The sequence below is a fragment of the Arachis stenosperma genome, chromosome 9 (assembly GCF_014773155.1).
Source record: "Arachis stenosperma cultivar V10309 chromosome 9, arast.V10309.gnm1.PFL2, whole genome shotgun sequence".
Lineage (NCBI taxonomy): Eukaryota > Viridiplantae > Streptophyta > Magnoliopsida > Fabales > Fabaceae > Arachis > Arachis stenosperma.
The window spans coordinates 37095412-37100497 of record NC_080385.1 but is presented as its reverse complement, the minus strand read 5'-3'; the positions used below and the strand labels follow the sequence as shown (position 1 = coordinate 37100497).

At 38.4% G+C, this 5086-nt stretch overlaps 1 non-coding gene across 1 annotated transcript; it reads left to right on the top strand.

Annotated features, from left to right (window-relative positions):
- Nucleotides 1-1082: 1082 nt before the first annotated feature.
- Nucleotides 1083-1190, top strand: LOC130953428 (small nucleolar RNA R71). The gene has a single exon (XR_009075599.1). It is a non-coding gene; the product is annotated as a small nucleolar RNA R71 (small nucleolar RNA).
- Nucleotides 1191-5086: the final 3896 nt, after the last annotated feature.

Here is a 5086-nt window from a genome sequence, read left to right as displayed (position 1 = left end):
GTCAAGTCATCCAGTTCTTTGGTGAGCAAAGGGGGTTCATCCTCCCAAGTCCCATTACCAAATAACTTGTCATTTAGCTTCATGATTGCTCCAAGGTACTTAGCAACTTGCTCTTTAGTGAAATCTTCGTCCTCTTCAGAGGAAGAATACTCATCAGAGCTCATGAATGGCAGAAGTAATTCCAATGGAATCTCTATGGTCTCAGTGTGAGCCTCAGATTCCCATGGTTCCTCATTAAGGAACTCATTGGAGGCCAGTGGACGTCCATTGAGGTCTTCCTCAGTGGTGCTCACTGCCTCTTTATCCTCTCCAAATTCGGCCATGTTGATGGCCTTACACTCTCCTTTTGGATTCTCTTCTGTATTGCTTGGAAGAGTACTAGGAGGGAGTTCAGTAACTTTCTTACTCAGCTGACCCACTTGTGCCTCCAAGTTTCTAATGGAGGACCTTGTTTCAGTCATGAAACTTTGAGTGGTTTTGATTATATCAGAGACCATGGTTGCTAAGTCAAAGTGGCTCTGCTTAGAATTCTCTGTTTGTTGCTGAGAAGATGATGGAAAAGGCTTGCCATTGCCAAACCTGTTTCCTCCATCATTATTGTTGTTGAAACCTTGTTGAGGTCTCTGTTGATCCTTCCATGAGAGATTTGGATGATTTCTCCATGAAGGATTATAGGTGTTTCCATAGGGTTCTCCCATGTAATTCACCTCTTCCATTGAAGGGTTCTCAGGATCATAAGCTTCTTCTTCAGATGAAGCGTCCTTAGTACTGCCTGGTGCAGCTTGCATTCCAGACAGACTTTGAGAAATCATATTGACTTGTTGAGTCAATATTTTGTTCTGGGCCAATATGGCATTCAGAGTATCAATCTCAAGAACTCCTTTCTTCTGATTCGTCCCATTGTTCACAGGATTCCTTTCAGAAGTGTACATGAATTGGTTATTTGCAACCATTTCAATGAGTTCTTGAGCTTCTGCAGGCGTCTTCTTCAGATGAAGAGATCCTCCAGCAGAGCTGTCCAATGACATCTTGGACAGTTCAGACAGACCATCATAGAAGATACCTATGATGCTCCATTTAGAAAGCATGTCAGAAGGACACTTTCTAATCAATTGTTTGAATCTTTCCCAAGCTTCATAGAGGGATTCACCTTCCTTCTGTCTGAAGGTTTGGACTTCCACTCTAAGCTTACTCAATTTTTGAGGTGGAAAGAACTTTGCCAAGAAGGCATTGACTAGCTTTTCCCAAGAGTTCAGGCTTTCTTTAGGTTATGAGTCCAACCATATCCTAGCTCTGTCTCTTAATGCAAAAGGGAATAGCATAAGTCTGTAGACCTCAGGGTCAACCCCATTGGTCTTGACAGTGTCACAGATTTGCAAGAATTCAGCTAAAAACTGATGAGAATCTTCCAATGGAAGTCCATGAAACTTGCAATTCTGTTGCATTAGAGAAACTAATTGAGGCTTAAGCTCAAAGTTGTTTGCTCCAATGGCAGGGATAGAGATGCTTCTCCCATAGAAGTCGGGAGTAGGTGCAGTAAAGTCACCCAACACCTTTCTTGCATTGTTGGCATTGTTGTTGTTTTCGGCTGCCATGTCTTCTTCTTGTTTGAAGATTTCTATTAGGTCCTCTACAGAGAGTAGTGCTTTAGCTTCTCTTAGCTTTCGCTTCAAGGTCCTTTCAGGTTCAGGGTCAGCCTCAACAAGAATGCTTTTGTCTTTGCTCCTGCCCATATGAAAGAGAAGAGAACAAGAAAATATGGAATCCTCTATGTCACAGTATAGAGATTCCTTGAGATGTCAGAGGAAAAGAAGAATAGAAGGAGGAGGTAGAAGAATTCAAACTTATCAAGAGAGATAGGGTTCGAATTGTACATTCAGGAGGAGTGTTAGTCCTTAAATAGAGGGATGTGAGAAGAGGGGAAGAATTTTCGAAAATAAAGTAAGAGATTTTGAAATAATTAAAAGAAATTTTGAAAAATTGATTGGTGATTTTCGAAAACTAAGATTGAGAAAGTAATTAAGTGATTTTTGAAAAAGATTTTGAAATTAGAAATAAAAAAGATATGATTGAAGATTATTTTGAAAAAGATGTGATTAAAAAGATATGATTGAAAACATATGATTGAAAAACAGTTTAAAAAGATTTGATTTTTAAAAATAATGACTTAGCTAACAAGAAATTTTAAAAGATATGATTCAGACATTAAACCTTTCTCAACAGAAAAGGAAACATACTTGAAATGTTTGAATCAAATCATTAATTGTTAGCAAGTATTTTTGAAAAATGGAAAGAAATTGATTTTGAAAATATATGATTGAAAATACATGATTTGAAAAAGATTTGATTTTGAAAAATTATGAAAACTTGAAAAAAAATTTGAATTAAAAACAAAATCTTCCCTCTTGTGCCATCCTAGCGTTAAACGCCCAGAATGGTATACATTCTGGCGTTTAACGCCTAAAATGCTACCCTTTTGGGCGTTAAACGCCCAGCCAGGTACCTTGGCTGGCGTTTAAACGCCAGTTTTCCTTTTTCACTGGGCGTTTTGAACGCCCAGCTTTTTCTGTGTAATTCCTCTGCTGTATGTTCTGAATCTTCAATTCTCTGTATTATTGACTAGAAAAGACACTAATTAAAATTTTTTTGAATTTTTAATGATGAGGAATAATCAAAATGAAACTAAGATCAAATAAACAATGCATGCAAGACACCAAACTTAGAAGTTTGTATACTATTGACACTAACAAATTGAGAATGCATATGAGAAACAACAAAACACTCAAGATAAGAGAATTTAAAGATCAGAGCAAGTAAATCATCAAGAACAACTTGAAGATTAATGAAGTACATAATGCATGTAATTTTCGAAAATTAGAAGAATAAAGACATGCAATTGACACCAAACTTAAAATTAGACACTAGACTCAAACAAGAAACAAAAAAATATTTTTGGTTTTTAAGATTTTATAAATTTTTTTGTGCTTTTTCGAAAATTATATGGAAAAGATGATAAAGAGATTCAAAATTTTTAATAAGAATTCCAGGAATCATGCAATGTTAGTCTAAAGCTTTAGTCTAAAGAAATTAGACATGGCTAGCCAAGCTTCAGCACGACATTACATTCAAGAGCTAAATTGATGAGAATCAATCAGCTTTGGTGATGATAAAAACATCACCTTGAAACTCTAGAATTCATTCTTAAAAATTCTGAAGAAAAATACCTAATTTAAGCAACAAGATGAACCGTCAGTTGTCCAAACTCGAACAATCCCCGGCAACTGCGCCAAAAACTTGGTGCATGAAATTGTGATCATCAATGGCGCCATCAACATGGTACGCTCAATTGCAATCTCAACTCTTTATCACAACTTCGCACAACTAACCAGCAAGTGCACTGGGTCGTCCAAGTAATAAACCTTACGCGAGTAAGGGTCGATCCCACGGAGATTGTTGGTATGAAGCAAGCTATGGTCATCTTGTAAATCTCAGTCAGGCGGATTCAAATGGTTATGGAGGATTGATAATTAAAAGATGAATAAAACATAAAATAAAGATAGAGATACTTATGTAGTTCATTGGTGAGAATTTCAGATAAGCGTATGGAGATGCTTTGTCCCTTCCGTCTCTCTGCTTTCCTACTGTCTTCATCCAATCCTTCTTACTCCTTTCCATGGCAAGCTGTATGTTGGGCATCACCATTGTCAATGGCTACAGTCTTGTCCTCTCAGTGAAAATGTTCAACGCGCTCTGTCACAGCACGGCTATTCAGCTATCGGTTCTCGATCATGTCGGAATAGAATCCAGTGATTCTTTTGCGTCTGTCACTAACGCCCCACAATCGTGAGTTTGAAGCTCGTCACAGTCATTCAATCCTTGAATCCTACTCAGAATACCACAGACAAGGTTTAGACCTTCCGGATTCTCTTGAATGCCGCTATCAATTCTAGCTTATACCACGAAGATTCTGATTAAGGAATCCAAGAGATAAACATTCAAGCCTTGTTTGCTTGTAGAATGGAAATGGTTGTCAGGAACGCGTTCATAAGTGAGAATGATGATGAGCGTCACATAATCATCACACTCATCATGTTCTTGGGTGCGAATGAATATTTTAGAACAAGAATAAGCTTAATTGAATAGGAGAACAATAGTAATTGCATTAATACTCGAGGTAAAGCAGAGCTCCACACCTTAATCTATGGTGTGTAGAAACTCCACCGTTGAAAATATATAAGAACAAGGTCTAGGCATGGCCGTTCCCAAAGAAGGTTTAATCATAAAAACATGATCAAAAAGATTTTTTTAATACAATAGCAAAAAGGTCCTATTTGTAGAGAACTAGTAGCTTAGGGTTTACAAAGATGAGTGGTGCGCGAAATTGTGAACTATACTTTTTCACAACTCTCATAATCCCTGGTAATGGCTCCAAAAACTTGGTGCGGTCAATACCATGGCATTACACAACTTCGCACAACTAACCAGCAAGTGCACTGGGTCGTCCAAGTAATAAACCTTACGTGAGTAAGGGTCGATCCCACGGAGATTGTTAGTATTGAAGCAAGCTATGGTCATCTTGTAAATCTTAGTCAGACAAACTCAGATATATATGGTGATGAACGAAAATAATATAAAGATAAAGATAGTGATACTTATGTATATCATTGGTGTAAGAGCTTCAGACAAGTGTATGAAGATGCCTTCCCTTCCGTCTCTCTGCTTTCCTACAGCCTTCATCCAATCCTTTCTTACTCCTTTCCATGGCAAACTTGTGTAGGGTCTCACTGTTGTCAGCAGCTACCTCCCATCCGCGCAGTGAAAGCTAATGCACACACTCTGTCACAGTGCTGCCAGTCACCGGTTTGGTTCCCTCCCCTACCGGAATAGAATAACTCTTTTGCGTCTGTCACTAACGCCCAGTAGGTTGCAGGTTTGAAGCACGTCACAGTCATTCAATCATTGAATCCTACTCAGAATACCACAGACAAGGTTAGACCTTCCGGATTCTCTTGAATGCCGCCATCAGTTCTTGCCTATACCACGAAGACTCTGATCTCACGGAATGGCTGGCTCGTTTGTCAGGCGA